Source organism: Falco punctatus (assembly GCF_963210335.1).
Source record: "Falco punctatus genome assembly, chromosome: 7".
NCBI classification, from domain to species: Eukaryota; Metazoa; Chordata; class Aves; order Falconiformes; family Falconidae; genus Falco; species Falco punctatus.
In genome coordinates this window covers 40,818,445-40,837,224 of record NC_137587.1, presented here as the reverse complement: position 1 = coordinate 40,837,224, position 18,780 = coordinate 40,818,445, and the positions used below count along the sequence as shown (strand labels likewise).

The window sequence follows — 18,780 nt, the reverse complement described above, 5'->3', positions numbered from 1 at the left end:
TCCCCTTTGGTGACCCACAGCTGTTGCCATACAGGTCCAGCACAGGCTGGAAATAAGTCTGAAATGGTGCGGCATCCCCTTCTCCTCCCCATCCTCATCCTGTCTGCATGTGCTCGCCCTGGCCAAGTGCCACTTGCTTGGTCACACTGGTGTGGCTAAGCCAGCCAGTTCCCCAGGCCAGCCCAAGATGAAGGCGACGGGAGCACAAAAGGCTGAACCAGCTCTGGACCCACATGGACCCACAGCTTCGGGACCAGCACAATTCACCCCAGAAATCTATAGGCAAACAACAGGCTGAAACCAAAAATCCACTTCTACCCTTTATCAAAACCACTGCTGCTTGCTTCGGATGCTCCAGGCATGATTCAGCACTCATTATCTTTGTTGAGCTGGAGATTAGGCTGCAATCTTTCCAGATAATAGCTTTATTAGCTCTGTATTATTCTTTCCACATTATTTATTTACACTAAGTCCAGAACACTCAAAGCTTTCACTGGGACAGTAAGATCAGTTCAGTGGACGACATTTTACGCTGTGTTTTTTTACACTAGCAAAGATCCTGTGTAGAAGAAATTATCCCAGGCTAAACATGCTCTTCCCAATGAGGTCTCTTGGGCTCAAGGAAGCTGTACGTATTATGGATGCCTCACCAGATGCTAATAGTGAGGGAAGGTCATTTCCTAGGGCTTTGGCACAGACAATGGTCTGTTGTGTCCCTCTACCTGCTGTGCTGGGCAGATGGCTGTGCCAGGGCTGCTCCTGGCCAAAGGAGCAACAACCAACACCCTCACCAGGGGCTCTTTCTTGGCTTCCATGATCTGTCTGCCTCCGTCCATCCATCCCGATCTGGCACAGGCTGACACCAATTCTCTTTCGGCTGGGATAATCTTGCATTCTCTCCCACCTCTCCTGAAGCAAGGACTGGAAAGGAAATTATACTCCACTAATTACTGATTTTATGATAATTGCATGGACTCCTGGCTTTGGCCTTGCTCATGGGCAACGATGGCACATGGGCCACCGCAAGCTCATGGCAGCCCATTGAGCCAGTCCTGGGTATGAGGCTGGTTTGAGATGGCCTCAGGAAGAGCTGCCTGGGAGGTCCTGCTGTCTACGCTGGTGAAACTACCCAGCCAGGTTTTCCTCTGACTTGGCATCATTGCGGGGAATGACAGCAGATGAGTCTCCATTCACCTTTGCCCTGTCCTTGATGACCTTGGCATGAAAACCAGGAGCTGACAACCTGACCCTCCAGACAACCAGCTCCTCTTTGGGATGTAAGGGTCTTTTTCTGGCACAGGGTACTTGACTCCCCCCATTCTTTTCCAAGTGACTCCCTTTGCAACCAGTGGTGCAGCCATGCCATTGGCACACCTCCAAGTCTGGATTAAAGGGATCAACAAAAGGGTGGCTGGTTTTTTGGATTACACTCTCCCTGTTGGCTCTTGGTGCCCCTTACCTCTGTGCTGAGCACTGCCTCACGTGCCACCTGATATGCAGCCTGGGGAATATGCTCCAGGAATGTCCTACGTTCCACCTGAGCTCATTAACTGCAAAAGCAGAGCTGGAGACGAGGGCTTTGTGCATGTTCTTGGTAGCCCCAAATGGCCCCATTCTCCCCAGTTCACTCCTTGGAAGAGAGATTCCCACTTGCGGAGTGAACGCTTGCGCTGTACCTGTGACACAGGCACTGCAGCTCCCCAGCAAATGTGGCAGAGGCTGTGGGCTAGCTTTGATGTCTACTGCTTTGCTATTTGAAACAGTCTCTCCTGGAAGGGCTTGGACTGGAGGCTGTATATAAAAGCTGCCATTTTTTTATCGGGCTACCATCCATCCATTTAGAACATGGATGTCCTAAGTGATTCTGCTGGTGGGAAGCAGAGGTCAAGGGGCTCCTTTGGATGCACTCAGAAATTGTCTCTGCATCCAGCAATCCTTTTAGACATGTTTAACATCATCTTCCAAGCCTCTCAAAGCACTGCCACATCTCGAGTTTGGTATAAACACTTGGCTGGTGAGAGAGAGCAGGGCATGCGGTGCAGTTACGAGATGTCCTGCATCAGAAGTGGTGCAATTTGTAGCTGCGTGGAAACGCCCTGGCGGAGAAACTGGGATCTGGGAGACACACCTCTCTGTTCCCGGCCCAGCCCAGAGGCAGCCTGCCAGCCCCAGAGCTGGTGCAGCAATGCTGCCCACTGCTTTAGAAGCGCAGTGGTGAAGCTCTAATGGAGCTACAGTAGAGACCATGCTCGTGTACCTTTCCTTGCTGTTTGTACTACATATGAACCAGAGCTGACTGAAAGCAAGCTCTGGATAATATTTCCTGGGCTGTTGCTCTTCAAAAGCCCAGCTCCAGTTTTCTGGAGCTGCCAGCGACGTACTGCCCTGGCACTGCCTCTAGCTGAAGCTCGAGTAAGCCAAGAAGGGACAAATTGGCTGATACCTCCTTTGGAACCACAGGAGGGGAGTCTCTATACCTCTCCTAACTCGCAGTCCGCCCACTTGTATCCCAGCTTGGGCTCTGCTACCCAACAACTGTCTGCCGCTGCACAGCCTGGCTCCATCTGCTCCTCTCTCCCATACCCATCCCTTTGCCACTGGGACAGACCTTCCCTGGATGCAGATGTCCAGGGAGGCTGCACAGCAGTGCGAACAAAGTCCTGGTGCACTGGCAGCCATGGCTCCCGGGACTCAGACCACAACTAGATGACTTGCCCAAGACCAAAGAGTGGAGCAGTGTCAGAGGAGGGACGTGGACATCCCTCCCTGTGCTGTGCCTCTAGCCTGGCCCCATTCTATTTGAAAAGTGCACAAACTGGACATTCAACTTACCGCATCTTTGCACAAGGCTCTGCATGGCTGAGGCTGCCGGGGATTTATCAGATGCTCTTGTGGCTCTGCAGAGAAGCCAGGAGTGTAAGGGAAGGGTTACTGATTGCATTTTGGCCCTGGTGAGCTGTGTTGGACAAACTGCTGTATAATCACTGCACAATCCAGCCTGCAGAACAGCGTTGTAGTATCTTTCTCTTATCATCATGCAGCTTTGGAGGCTCTTGTTTGATCTGCTTTATCCATGTGAATGTGTCCAAGAACACAGCAGCCTCTGCCTGCAGAATGGCTCCTATTGTTCCCTTTGTTCATGCCTCTGGGCTGTTCCTCAGCCTCCTCTCTCCCTGCAGAAACAAACTCTTCGTGGTCAAAAAGTATCTTTACAGCTTGATATTAAATAGGGGCTCAGCCACGGAGAAAGCAGAGGGCATATTTTCCTGAATACTACAGCTTTCTGTGATCTAGAGGGGAGTGTGGTGAAAGGTACCCTGAGCTCGCATGGTGGATTAGCTGCATTTAACTTCAGCCAGGATCTGCTCACTCATCCCACTGCAAGTTGCTCTGACCCAATGCTGAAAATAGATGGCATTGGACTGGGCATTTTGGCTGATGTATCCATTCCTCGTGAAGTGCTGACCCTTTTTGTTTGAATAAATCCACAATAAACACAGTAAATCAGCTTGGAAGATAAAAAAAAAATCTGAGGGACATGAGAAATACAGCTCTGTATTTTAATTTTTTCCCCTGCTTTTTCTCATACAAAAGCTTTTACATGCCTTCATGCTGAAAACAGGCTGGAATCAACATAGGTTTTAAAAGTATTTAACTTAGAGATGTTTTTTGTGAGCATGGACTGAATTCAGTGGTTTTTGAAACCAGGCCTCCAGTTTTGCAAAAAAGCCTCTCTGACGTCTAGATCAGCACTTTACACTTCTTGGTTTGGACAGGTGTGCAGCACTTTATCCTAATGCAATCTGTGCAATCTTTATACACTGTTGAGTGTGCAGTTTCAAAACAAACCTCAAACAAACCTCAGCTCCTTCTGAAAACCCATCTTCTCTTAATCTTCCTCATGGCGAACTTGTTGGAAGATGTCAAATTATACAAATGAGAACTTTGGCGCAGCTGGATTAGAGTGGGCTGGATTAGTCATCAAAGTTACAGCTGGAGGTTGTTAATCTGTTGGTGACTTCCAAGCAAATTATTTTTATTTTCTGTTTACAAAATAAGAGATGAAAATATTGGTTAGTCCTTGAGGCGTGATGCATCACCAGCGGTGGTAAAATAGATATGACACGGAGCTTGCTCGCACACAGATGAAGGTAAGGCTTCATTAAGCCTGAGTCACTACTTCCATTAGGAGCATGAGGCACGGAAAGGCTCTGCCTGCACCAGAGCCACTGGCTGCCATGGGCCAGTGCCTGCTGAAAACCCTGACCCTGCGCTGGCTGTGGCACTCAGATGAGGCAGGTTGGAAGTCACTGGCTCAAGGCTGGATACATGTTTTGGCTTTCCCATCTGCCTCTCTGGGAATTGCTCTTTAGACTGATCTTGTGTGGGTTGGAGGCCATACATTTATTTTATTTTTTTTTTTAGGTCTTGTTACTTTTTTGTACTGAACTAAGCAGGGGAAATCAGTTACTGCTGTTCAAGTCTCATGGATATGCAGTGCCGTTAATCTCAATCTCAGACTTCACAAATTGTAAATTAAGCTTTCCCAAAATCATGACATTTTTTTTTCTCTCTCTTTTTCTTTTTTTTTTTTTTAATAACAGAAGTCATCTCTCTTCTTGGTGATTTTGTGCTTTCAGGACATGTCTTGGCTTTTTTCCCTGCACATGTAGCAGCAGAAAACCCCTTCTGCAAAAGTTAAAACCTAAACCACAATTGCCTGACTTCAGAAACAGAAATTTAGGAAAATGCCCCCTTCCTAAAGACCCAACGTAAACCTCTGGACATGGGCAGTGTAAGTAGGAGCAGTTATTTCGGTGCCCAGGGGCCAAGTTCTTTCTGTGCTGATGTCCTTGCCCTTACCAGAGGACTCTTTGAGACTGCCATTGCTGGGCACCCATTATTTGATCTGCGGACTTAAGAGGCAAAAAACCCCCAAACCAGCTTATTTCTAACATGGCCTCTCCTCTGCCTCATGGCAAAGTACCTTCCTGCAATGCAGAAAGCAGCAAAACCCTCCCAACCCAGCACTTCCATTTTCAAGCAATGTCAAGGTAAACTGTCCCCTGAGGTAATGTGGTTTCCATGTCGGCCACCCAGTCTTTCCTCTGCCTGCGTGCCACAAGAACGAGGCAGTGCTGCATTCCCCGAGCTGGTTGCTGGAATGGCAGCACAGAGGCGAGCAACATGCCTCAGCAGAAGGGTGAAGGAGCAAATAACCACCAGACAGCCAAGCCCCAAGTGCCTCTTTCCTCTGCTCAGCTCACGAAGCAAGAGCAAAGAACCAGCCTCCTTTCCTGTCCCTCCTAACCTCCCCGGATTCCTTTTCATAAAGGAAAGAAATGGTCAATATTGACAGTATTGAAATGAAGCACAAGGACCGAAACACCTCCTGCGCCTGGTGCAGGGCGCTGAAAGAACCAAGCGTGAACCAACATTTTCCAGAGCCTCTACAGCTTGGGATGACTGTTTTGGCTTGCCATTGTGCAAGGAAGGAGCTTGATTTCAGGAAGGAATTTGCAGCCAGGCCCTTAGGAGGCTAGGGGGAAAAAAAGCGCACCTATGAGTGGGCCATACCTTGGCCTCCCCAGACAGAGGTTTGAAAAGTGTCTGGCAATTTCAAGACATTGGGACAAAACTGGGACAACCCCTACCAGGATCATGTTGAGGAAATCTGAGACTCCCCACACCAAAAGAGCCCTTGGCAAGACTTCCCCAGCTTGGCCCAAGGCACTCACTTCCCTCCTCACAGCACCTGTTTGCTGATCCATCTGTGCAGCAGAGCCCCCACCCTGGCCTGTGTCATCCTCAGCATGAGCACATCTTCTCAAACACTGCATGAAGAGATGATGTTTCTCACCCTACAACTTTACCCACTCTTCTGCAGCTGGCTCTGCTCTCTCCAGTACGTCATAGCTTCTTGCTTCATCTCCATGGCCCAGCAGATGCTCTCCTGGCCAACCATGGATTTGGTCGGTGGTTACTGTCTTGCTCCACTTTCATTCCATCACCTTCATATTTTCTCCTGTGCTGCCTTTTACACTTCCTGTGAGCACCTCATCATCATCACCCTCTTTGAGACCTGCCTGCAGACCTCCTCTCTGCAATGATGGCTGCAGAGATCACAGCTGGTAGTGGCACCCCAGGGTTTGAGGCAGTGCCCTTACAGAGATTAGACTCTTCTGTATCCTTGTGCTTTTCCGTCTGTCCACCTCCATCCACCATTCATCTCTGCTCTTAAAGCCCTAGGCACCCCAGGTGGAAGGGGATGCCCCTTTGGTCTGTATGTATCCATCGTCACTTGCAATGCTGTCCCAAGTCCTCAGCAGAGCCTGTCAGGCTCTGTGCAATGGACACCTCAAGGATAGTGTGAAACGGTGGAGTGCCAGGCTTGCACATTTGTGCTGGGCATTAATCGGAGCTCGCTTTCTCCTACAGCTGGTCAAGGACTTCCTGCTGAGAGGCATCTGTGAAGGAAATGCCTGTTGCTGCAAACAGGCACATCCTATGGGATGGTGCCAGGATTGCTGACATTTTCCCATTCCTTATCTTAATCTGAAAATAAAACATTTTTTCCCCCCATTTGGTCATTCCAGCCTTCACTGTTTCAGTTTGGCCGGTTGTTTTTAGCTGCTGTGAGTCTGGTGTTAAACTGTGTCCACCTGAATTGCTTTTTACCTGGGTACACTGTGAGAGATACTGCCTAAGCCTGGGTGAAAAACAGGGGCAAAAGCCCCTTTGGGACTGGCATTGCAATGAATAGCCTGTATGCTGCAAACTGAGCAGGGCTGGAAGGTTTAAATGTTCCCAGAACTTTGTGACAAATACTGTTGAAAAATAAGAATATTTTCCCTTTTCTTGCCCTGATTTGGTATCAAACCAAGTGTTTACAGAACCTGACTTTTCTCTGGGAATGGAAAATTTGATTTTTGAGCAACCTCCCACTTGCAACCTTCAATCTGTTTATAGAAGGAACCTGTTTTTTCATTATTATTCAGTGAAAACAGACATAATTGATATACCCCCCAAATACTCCTTTCTTTTGTGCCAACAACACAAGACCTTGGCCTACCAGGTACCGTGGTGCCCCGAGGGAAGCTGAATTAAGCGCCGGTGATGAGTAACAGTGGATAACACTTCCCAAATACAGTCACTGTGATTTATGACCGCTGACATGACTAAGATTTTGTCTGGTAGTGAGGAGTGATGGCTGATGTCCCTCTAAATGCTTATCATTTCTGGCTGCTTAATTGAATCCCGTTAACAGATGCAATGAAATCGAGAAACATTTCTCCTTCTAGCAGACCTCATTGGACCAGCAAAGCCCAGCTTTGGCCTTATTTCCCTGTTTTCAGGTGTTTTCCTTTGAAGTCAGGGGGTGCAGAAATGATCTTCCCGAAAGAAATATGCTACAAAAGGAGTGTATTATTCACACATTTGATGTTAGGACACCCTGGCAGGAGAGCAGTCTCCTGTGATGCGTGGTAAGAAGGGACCCTCGAAGAGCTGCTGTTTTCTGCTGTGGATTGATGTGTCCCGTATCCAGCATGCAGAGGATTTGGGCTTAAGTCCAGCTTGAAGCTTTGCCATCCTCTTGGGGATTTTGAAGCTCTTTGGATCAGTTGAGCAAAAACCAAGATAACTGTGACAGCAAGGGTGTCCGGCCCTGGCCTGTGAGGCATTTTGGGACCAGCTCTTTAGCACAAGAGCTCTGGTGGATGCGGTGGAAGAAGCCAGGCATTTCTGGCCGACTTGCAGGCAGCTGGGAGCTGTGCAGGAGATCTCACTCCCTTTGGGTGGCCTGAGTGCTGCAGGGGGGCAGCTTCTGCTCAGCACCTGAGAGAGCTGCAAACCCAAACTGCTGGGGGCAGGTGGAGGGAGAAAGCTCATTACTTCAAAGCTGCTGTGTGCAGGGAGAGGCTAAAACATGGGAGATGCATCATCTTTAACAGCGTTCATCCGTTGCAGCAATGGATGCCTGCGGCCCAGAATGACTTTTAGGAAAGATTAAGTTATGCATACAGCAGGTCCTCTTGCAGCAGCTGAGCCCGGCTAGTCTCTCATCCAGCTTCATGCACCAGAGTGTTATCTTTTTCTCAGGAAAGCCATGGAACTGGGTAGAATTTAAATTATACCCCAGATAAGTTGGCTCGCTTCTCTGACGGAGGTCGTAATGAGGGAGTCAGGATTCCATTTATAGCTCAGCATAGCAGATGTAGCTGGTTTTGCAGATGATAAAAATACGGCCTTGTTTCAGGAATGCTGCAGAAGTGAGGCACGCGTGTGGGTTGGTTTTTTTTGTTTTTTTTTTTCAGAGCAGTTCTTTAACTCTGGTTGTACTGTACAACAGTTGTTCCTGTTGGAAAATCAATATTTACAGAGTAAACAGCAATGAGACGTGGGCTGGGTGCCATCCAAGCATGTAGCAGGACCTGCTCTGTTGAATGCCCACACCTCAGACGGTGGAAAATGTTACTCTTTCTCTTTTGGGATAAGAGTATTTTTTCATTACTAGTGATGAATATGATTTTATTTTTACTCTGCTCTGTATGCCTTTCAAGGCACTGAAATATAGGAAGCTACACTTTATACTCTTCTATAACATGCACAACTCACCTCTTCTGATCAGAATTCAAAGCCTGGTGTACAGAATTATCCATCCTCTCAAATAAAAGCTCTTTGTCTCAGAAAACAATCAGAACTGACACTTCAAATATGCTAAACTTCCACCACAACTTGAGCTCCTGCTTGATCTCACCTGTGTATCAGGGACCTCCTCAGGACTTCTGCAAATTCAGTGCCTACAGAGACCTTCACCTAGGGGACAAATGTGGCCCTGCAAGGAGCATGTCACTTCTGGGGTGAGGTTCAGCTGGGACTACCACAAACCCAGATGTGTGGGCTTGGTGCCTTGCTGGTCCACAAGGCATTGCCAGTGGAGGAATTCACTGCAGGCAGAACAACACTGCCATTCTCACTGTACCTTGATGCTACGATGAGTCCACATCCTCCCATTTTGCAACAACGCACCTGGCTGTGTAATACTGCCTAGGACTGTATTCTCTCCTGTTTGCAGAAGCAGCTTGCAGCTGTAAGAAAAAAGTTCTGTCTCTAATCTCTATTTACACAGGATGGTGATAAAGAAATTCCTCAATAAGCACTTAATCTCTCTTTGGGCTGACACCATCATCTTTGCTCTGCCCAGCTCCAAAGCAGCAACACATGCAAACACACCACAGTGCTTTGTGGACTAGGAAAGGACAACAGCATGAAAACGAGATCTGTACCACAGTCTTTTGCTGAGCATGACGAGTGAGCAGCCCTGTGCACTGCAAATGTCGCTCAAATCGCAGATGATGCTGAGAGGAAGGGCAGCCCCAGCTTCTGGAAGCTGACCTGTGTTTGAAGCTCTTGCCCATTTTTGGCACATGATTTGAAGAAAGTAGTCTGCTTTTGGGTGGGTTTCTGCTGTAAATTCTGCTGGTCATCCACAGCAGTGAGGTGCTGCTAGCAGATGTGCTGTCTCCACTGTGAGCTAGCCTGCTCCTGTAAGTAAGCTCTGAGCAAGCTCTGTGTGAACTCACCGCCTGGCCCTAAAGGACTGGAAAAACAGGAAACTCTTTCAAAGGTGTCTAAAGATTTGATGTTGACATTTGAATTTCCCTTTCATATCACTGCAACATTTTTGTCCAGGGACTTCACCTCTACACTGCGAAGCTGTCATTTATTTCATCAGAGGTTTTGCGCTTTTGAAAATAAAGCCAAGGAGGACAGAAAATAAAAGTATTCTAAAAGTCTAAAGTTTAAAAAACACTTTAGTGCATTAGACAAGTGTTTATTATGGAAGCTGAACCCTTCCAACCCTTGGGGAACAGCATACATTATGTACCAATAATTTAGAAAAAGACAAAGCTGTTCTGCCTACCGAGATTTTTGGTGCTATACAGGTTAAGGGAAGAACAGAATGTACTCATCAGTAGAAAAAGAGTTGTAACACAGTGACAATAACATAGAAGGAGCTGAAGGGGACTGAGGACAATGCAAACTGCATGGCCACACAGCTGGGAAAGCGGCATCCTTGCTCAGCTGGACCCCAAAGCAAGCAGATGGGCTGAGAAGACACAGCAGGCTTATTGTGGGGGCTCCTCTGGTGAGATACTCACCTGTGAAATGGCTCCATTTGCTGGTAGCTTGTGATCACAGAGGCCGCAAGCGCTGGAGCAGGCAGAGAGCATCTTACCCTCTTTTCAGGAGCTGCTCAGGATCAGCTCCCAGAGCAGCAACTGGCAGTGATGATTGTTTAAAAAAGCACCCTTGACGCTGCAGCTGGAGCTGGCCACATTTTCCTGCTGACAAATTGTGCATTGGGAGGAACTGTGGAAAAAAAATCACCAAGAATCTATGAATGTAATCCTTTAGGTGAAACTCCATCCCACTTGTAGCCCAACTCAGCAAATGCTAATGCCCTGTCCCTGCATTCAAATTCCCATCAGAGCCATTTTCGTCAGACAATGGCTGCCTTTGCCCTGGTGAACACAGAAAGTAAGCATTTCCTCAGAGGAAGTTAATTTGGATTTTTAGACATAAAAAAAGAAGGAAAAGTGGGAAACAAAATCTTTTCAGTAATCTGGGGAAGTATGATAGAACAAGACCTTTTCTGCTAAAGGGAAACACTTTCCCTGAGACACTAAGGACCAACATGTTACTCTAACATTATCTTTAAAAGAAGTAAATTAAATGACCCTGCATTTAATGTTGCCCATACACATACCATAGTCATTGAAGTTCTGACTTTATTTTAAAAGAGGGATTCATGCATTTAGCTTTTTGTTCATTTCTGTCTTAGTTTCGGAGCCATAATAAATCTCACTTTGGAGGTGCAGAATGATTAATTTCTGAACCACATTTTTACTTTGAAGTGTCTATTGGCTGTTAATAAAATTAGCCCTTTTACGTTCTCTTCAGAGTCACAAAACACAAACACACGCAGATGCTTTGGGCCAAAGGAGGGAGCTGAAAATCTGTCTGGTGGTGGGAATTTAGCTGAAGTGAGGAGAGATGCTCCTATCTCACCACCCTGGTGAAGTGTGCTGCATTTGTTCAGCCAAAACTGCTTCGTGCAGAGGCAATGGGAAAGTTGGGGCTGGGTCTCCAGAGGTCTTGATTGAGAGGGTGGAGTCTGGGGGAATGAACATTACATTTTGTTAGAAAGCCACCAGTGTTTTTACAGCACAGATTTAATAAAACTCATTTATGTCTGACTGGAAGTTAAATACCTGACAACCCTGCACTTAGTGTTTGCTTAGTGGCATATATTGCAGGGTCTGTGTCTGACCCACAACTGGTTTAATGATGTGTCTAGAAAGACCCGTGCCTCTGAGACATGGAGAAACATGTGGCAATCAGAGGAGCAAATTCCTGGCTGGTGTACCTGGGCAGCCACCCTTTGAAGTCACCAGCTCAGGCTGGCTGGGAACGAGCTTCAGGCACTCGGGGATTAGATTTTCCATGAAGGACAGAGTAAGAACGCAACTCAGGCACTGATGCTCTGAGCTGTTACAATTGTGCAAAAGTCCCCCCATCCTCAGGGAAGGACTTCTTCAGGAAAAGAGGCAGTGCACAGCAACCCCATCCCAGCTCAGCGGCTGTACTGCTGGCATGGCACAGAAGGAGGAAGAAGGGGGTAAAAAAACCAAAGCAACCTGGAATTAAGTTAGGGATATTCCATCAAAAGGGTGCTCTCTGGAAGATGTAGTTCTCAAAAAAAACCCCAAAACAAACAACTTCCTTTTTTAAAAAAGTTTCCAATTTACATTAGAGAAAGCCACATTTAGCCATTCCGTTTCAGTCAGTTCTAAACCAGAACATGCTACTAGAAGTGACATATTTCAGTTTTCAAAGAGCTTAAGATCATCTGACAGTATTTCCCCATGTAGCTTCTCACCTACAAGAGCCACCTTCCAGAGTTCAAGACCCTTCTTAGGGGCAGGACGCTTTGGAAGGCTACACATCCTAAAAATACCCCACTGCTATGACTGTGTGATGCAGTATGGGAACTGCCAGACTTTTTGAGTGTGGTAGGAGAGGAGGTTTGGGCTGGGAAACCAGCTTATCACAGAGAAGGGGTAGGTGATGTTCTTGCTCTACGGTTCCCATGACCCAGTGCAAAATGCGGTGGTGGTGGGGAAGAGATTCAGGCTGCCAAAAAGTGTTTCCATGTGAGGAGAACCTTTCTACTAAATACATGAAACAAGAGAATCCATCACTATAAAAGCAGAAGGAAAAATCTGAATTTTCCTTGTGCAAAATTTTAGGGTTTGGAGTGAAAGTAAGTGCTGGAATGTCCCAGAGTGCCAGTGTGATTTTTGCTAACCTGTAAGGCCAGACTTTGCAGATGGAGTCCCTGCACCCAGGAAATCCCCACTTGCTCTGTTATCTTCCATGGGACTGCCAACTGCCAGCACAAGTGAGAGCTCTTCCTTGGTCTTTGTGTTCAGCAAGGCCCCACTTTAGGCAAACTCTGAATTCCCTATCAAAGCATGTCAGATTTACACTGGCATGAAGGACAATGACAGAGGACAGGCAAGCTCAACAAGCTGCTAATGCAGTACAGCTTAGGCTACAGCTTTCTGCTTTTGTCTTTTTGGAGCCTTATGGGGGAAGGCTGGCTCATACGTGAAGTAGGCTGACTTTCAGCAGCTTTCCTACTAACAACACAGGGAACCCCAAGAGTGTTTTGTCTTACCTGGTGTCTCAGGACAGACAAGAGACTAAATGAACCCACAGGAGCTTTCCCATTTGCAGCAGTGAGAGCATGGACCAGAGCAGTGCCAGCAGCAGTAGCCATGAACCACAGCAGAGGCTGAGTACCACTGCCCAAATTAACGAAAGCACCTGTGAGAAACAACTGTGTAAGATACTCACACCCACCCTGCTGTATAGATGTGCCCTGTACATTCTCTCCGTGCTCCCAACATGTCCATTTTCTTCAGCTGAGGGTCACCTAGGGGATGGATCCTAACCTGGGTGATCCAAGAAGCCCCGCAGCTGAGCTAAACAGAGATCCTCACCCAGATCTTACACTCAGGCACTGGCGAGCAGCTCTGAAATCACTCGGCAGCGAACACCCCTCCATATTAGCAACTGGGAGTATTTAGACACGTCAGAGCAATAGCAAAGTGCATCATGTGCTGCAGGACCAGCTCAGACCAATAGCTGGAGAGGCAGGAGAAATGATAGGGAGATTATTTATTAGATACTGAGCCAAAAAAAAAAAAAAATCTCCAGGCCCAAGAGTTTCATTTGCTCCACCGCTAAAGAGAAACTGTTGCTAATGACAGGATGAAAAACTGAACAAAATATATGCTATGGAGCCAAAGGTCCTCATTACAGAGAAACCTGACTCCCTTGCTGAGTGAGGCTGCAGTGAACATTACCTGTGCTGGTGCAGGTCCAGTGTCTTTCCCCAGGTGGTCTCCAGCACAACTTCAGCCTCCTGCCTGCCTGTCAGGGAAGGCACAGGTGAATGCCTCCCCTGCTTTTGCAGACCCCTGAGACAAGCAAGGAAGAGGAGTGTGCAGGGAAGAGGCCATCAGAAGTACACAGCAGCTTCTCGCAGCCACGCATCTCAGAAATGCACACGTTTATTAATGTTTGTTGGGTTTCATTTTTTTTATTGGTTGGTTTGGGTTTTTTTGGTTTGGGGTTTTTTTTGACAATAAGACCTGTGGCATTTTCAGTGTTGGAGGCCTGGATTTGACTTTTCCGCTTTTTTTAGCCCTGCCTAAATCAATCTGAAAAATGTGCTTGCACCCCTCTCTGTCATGGTATGTGTTTTTAAGGGGTTTAATGGGTAATACCCATTCTCTCTCCCTAGCTTGTGCTAGGTCACTAGGAGAGCAGCTGACACCCCAGCTTTAATCAGAAAGCAGGCAGGGTTGTGCAACAGGGTAACTGAGCTGTGGCGTATTGCCAGTGGGTTAGCTGCCAGCACAGTTCCCAAAATCATGTCCTAGCCTACCTGGAAGACTCATCTGTATGGCTTGAGTCAACTCACAGCTGCCAACATCTGGGCTATATCCTGACCCACATCCATCCTACCAACAATTAGGAGGGCTATAGCAGGATGGCAAGATGAAAATCAAAAGGGACTTCAGCAAATCAAGTCTCCTTCCCACCTGGGCCATCTCTGTCTTCCTCTGCTCCCATGGCCAGATTGTCAAAGCCTTACCCTATGTAAGACGTTGTAATAATACTATAATAATTTTAATAATACATAATACACAATAATAATATCTTATTAACTCTATTGTATGATAAACAATATTGAAACAATACAGGGTCATAACATTTGCACACCAGTTTCCATTAATTGTTACATGAGACATGCATGATTCCAGGAAGCATGTTGTTTGAAATAGCAACTTTTCCACCATTCCCTAACAGTGTTTTGTGTACATGCCATTTTAATCTGCTTGGCAAACACAGGCTGTGATTGATGTGGCTAAGAGACTTTATCCATTTAATTGCTCACCCTGTTTTTACATCTGTGCTTTCTGTGATCTGCCTTCAGCTTCCCAAACATTTTTTGCAGCTTGTAACTCATCTCAACAGTCAAAGCGTGTGAGTAGGGACTACAAGCATCACAACCTTTTCTGGAAGAAGTTCTAGGCCTGGCAAAAATAAACCAATGCACCACTCCCTGCATGAGACTTTCCCAATATCTCTGGTCCCACCAACGCCTGTTCTCCTGTCCCAGGGGTGAGGACATTAACCAAAATGAGGAAAGTGCATGGAAAAGGAGCTGCATAAGCTCTAGTATCAGAGGGAGCTTGCTACTAACGACTTTATGAATTGAGTCTACAAAACACTAATTTGGTCAAAACCTGCTCCCCATCATTCCTCTAGCTCTCACCCACGGCTTGCCAAACTCATTTCAAAAGCTTCAATAGTGTCATCAGCCACTGGTTTCAATAGTCTCCTGCAGAAATACGAAGATATATTCTCCTCTGAGGTGATGCTTTGGCCAGAACTTAACCCTGAGGAGATGCCAGGGCCCACAGGCAGCAGGTGCTGTGGACAACTCAGGATAGCACCTGAGAGGTATTGCTGTATCATGCTTGCACAGAGAGGAATTCGAGCCACAGTGGTTGCACTCAGGCCAGGATTCAGCTCTGCAACCCTGCTAAAATCTGGAGATCTTGGTCTGGTTCAAGTTTGTCCTTGGGAACTGCCAATCACACCTCCCATGGGACTGTCTCAGTGGTGACCAAAAGCCCCTGTCACTGCATGTGTATGCTTTGCTGCTTGCTTGTGCTGGGGCAGTCAGGTCTTTCATGCCATTGCTGCCATGGCCTGTTACAGTGCTCCACAGCCGACATGGGCATGTTTTACTCTCCCTGTTCTTTGCAATGGATTAATGGATTAACCCCTGATCTTTGCAGTGACCTAACATGCAGTCTGATGGCTCCACTTGTTTTCTTGAATTTTGCATTACCAACACAAGAGAAAGGATCACCATACAAAAGAAACAGCTGCTAGAGAGAGGAAGGAAACTCAGCAAGTATTTTATGGGCATTTTCCATCCTTTGTTCCACAGTAGGCATGATTTGGGGTAGCCAGACATTTGTAAATGGCTATTTCTCACTCGTTCCCTGCTCATGTTGCTTTAACAAGACTAGGGACCAACTATAGATAATGGAAGACTGATATTTTGGAGAGGGCAAGAATGTCTTTAGCCCTTCACTTATTATGCATCTCCAGGACTGTATTGCAATACATAAATCTCTGGCTCCAGCTAGAGGCCATTCATGGCTAGGTTTCTAACCTGAAAGGAGCTCTCATTATAAAATGTTGCTATCCTGTATTAAGGTGCAATATACCAAATATAGCAAAGAGAATGAGAAGAGCAGAGACCATGGCGACTTTCACATGCTGTCCATCCCAGACAGCAGGACTTTCCTCCTTGTCTATCAAGCAACAAGACAGGATGTTGTCCCCTTCTCTCCATCCACGTCATCAAGCCAAAGAGCCTTAAAACATATTAACCCTACTTGATGTTGTGATACGAGACCTCTGTTTGAGGTGTTGCCCTGGTAGTTAAGCACAGAGTCTGGCTGCTCCGTTAAAGCTAAAACCCTGCAAGCACAATGCCTGTGCTCCCCAGCTGGGCAAGAATCAGATCAGATTCCTGGGCAAGACCTGTGGTACTGCTCAAGCCTCACTGCATGTAGGGAGCAGGGCACCCCAGCCAAAGATCAGCATCTTTAAGGAGGGCTGATAGTGAGCTAGTCCAGCCCTGTTCCTGTCCTCTGGTGGGCAAAGTAGTGCCTGGGCAAGAGGATGTGCTGAGAGGTGCTGGCATACAAGGTCACAGTGTGGGGAGTGGCAGCAGTACAAGGGGATGTACCAGTGAGCCCACTGGGCAGAAACAATCCCCCATAGGGTGTTACTACAGTGAGAAGCCAGTCCAGCTGGGATACAGACGGGATGCTCAGACACCAAAGCAGTAAGGCTGATTTTCCCTGGGAGATCTCATGGACAGAACAGAGGAAGAACAAATTGTCCATGTCAGTGCTGAGAGCTGAGTCAACTCCTCCAGTGCAAGGGAGGTGATTCAACATTACTTCTTTGGAGGACTGTGACCTCAGGGCAGTACCTATGGACCTCACCCCCAACAGCATGATACCATTACCTGGTGGCAGGTAGGGATGGCCAAGGCTGGAAGTGTAGGCAAGATGTGTAAGAATTACCAAGAGAATTAGGACTGTGAAAAAACAAAGACCAGGGCAAAAAACCCTAATGGGATGTAACTGACAAAGGCATGAAAGGGCAACAAGAGAACCAAACGATCTTGCTGGAGACTCCTGCTCAGCACTTCTGATTTGGGGAATTTCCAGGGGACATTGTGGGTGTTTAGGAGCCCAGAGGGAACACCAGTCCAGGTGAAGTATGAGAGTGGCCTGAGAAATCTGACATAAAGGAGGGTATCTTCTGGGGTCTTAAACAAAGGAAAAGCAACCCTGCCAGGGTAAACAAGCCTGCCATATGAGGAAAGGCTGAGAGAACTGGCTTTGTTCAGCCTTGAGAAAAGGCTTAGGGGACACCTTATCACCATGTTCCAGTATTTAAAGGGTGGCTACGATGACAATGGAGAATCCCTTTTCACAAGGAGTCACATTCGAAAAAATTAGGGGTAATTGGTACAAGTTACTCCTGGGGAGACTCTGATTGGACACAAGAGGAATGTGAAAATTTCACAATGAGAACAATCAACCATTGGAATTATCTCCCCAGGGAAGTGGTGGATTCCCCAACACTGGACACTGAAGATTCAGCTGGACAGGGTGCCTGGGCCATCTTGTCTAAACTGTGATTTTGCCAAGAAACGTTGGACCAGATGACCCTTGAGGTCCATTTCAACCTAGTATTCTATGATCCTGTGAATTGTTTTCCTTTATATCCATCAATATGCCTCTCCCAAAACACAGCAGTTCCTTTAAGTTCACTCAAGTGCTAAGAAAAAATTACATGAACCCAGAAAGCCCGTAGGAGGTCTCCTGACTGACTGGGATTGTCCCTTTTGAAACAGGATCATGAGCAGAGTTTGCAGCAGTTTGTGGCGGCTACTGCTGAGAGTAGTTGGGTTTTCCAGACACCCTCCATCTGTGATATATATCTGGCCACTTAGCAGCAGAACAATTCCTTCCTCCCACATGTGAATGCATCTGGAGTGTACCTCGTGTTCAAAAAAGGTCTCCTATCCAGCATAGTTACCAGTGCAGTTTTCCTCTTTGGGGACAGAAACTAATTTCAGAGTTAAAATAGAGGGAGTATCAAAGATGCCTTGGCATATGCCTTGGGCAGGAGGGATGCCACAGGCTGTGATGTTTACTGGCCTCTGCCATAAAGAGGGGAGAAATGAAACACCATATAAATACAATGCACTGAAATATTGCCAAACTGGGTGTGTGATAAACATCTAGACCAGGGGTCCTCAAACGTTTTAAACAGGGGGCCGGCACGTGGATGAAGTGGCAGGAGGTCATCTGCGGCTGCCTAGTTTCCTCCCCCAACCCCCGGCGGGGGCGGGGCGGGGGGTTCTGTAAATACTGGGGGCCGGATTGAGGACCCTGGGGGCTGTATCCAGCCCGCGGACTGTAGTTTGAGGACCCCTGCTCTAGGCAGACAACATCCACAGCCCTTCCCCGATCTACTCAGTGGATCATCTTGTCATAGAAGACCAGGTTAGTCAAGCAGGTTAGTCACATACAGTGATATGGCCAAGCAGTTCTTCATGAAAACTAAGTCTATCTTACATTATCTTCTCTGGAACATAGGAAGTCATGGACATCTCCTTATTCTTAAATTAGGGACCTCAAGCCACCTGGAGAATCTTAATATAAGGATCCCCATATGAGGAGGCTTGAGGCAGGTCAACAGCACACAGAGGGACTACTGAAGTTCATTGGGGATCTCCTAGGTTGGTGGGGAGATGAAAGCACAGCTGCGCACTCACCACATAGGAGATACATCAAGACTTCATAAAAGCCACAACTTACCTAAGAAGCCCTGACAAATGCAATGATGAAGGAGGGCATAGCCATATTCCAAAGCAGGACCAATGAGTATGTGCTTTTGAGTGGGTCTCTTGGTATGTCCATGCGTGGAGGGGTGTCATCAAACTCTTGGAAAGGCACAGAGATTTTCAGCCACTGAGTGGAGTCCTGTCATAAGGGAGCCAAGAATTTCATGGGAAACACTCCAGGGAATGATTAGGGG

General features: G+C 47.1%; 1 protein-coding gene across 5 annotated transcripts in view; it reads right to left on the bottom strand.

Moving 5' to 3' along the window:
- Positions 1–18,780, bottom strand: part of DAAM1 (dishevelled associated activator of morphogenesis 1) — a 146,927-nt gene that overhangs the window by 107,807 nt on the left and 20,340 nt on the right. For 4 of the 5 annotated variants that reach the window (XM_080394478.1, XM_080394476.1, XM_080394481.1 and 1 more), the window contains exon 2: positions 792–18,725. The gene's annotated coding sequence lies outside the window, so the exon portion shown is untranslated. The remainder of the gene's footprint in view (positions 1–791; positions 18,726–18,780) is intronic. The other variant, XM_080394477.1, reaches the window with a different exon arrangement.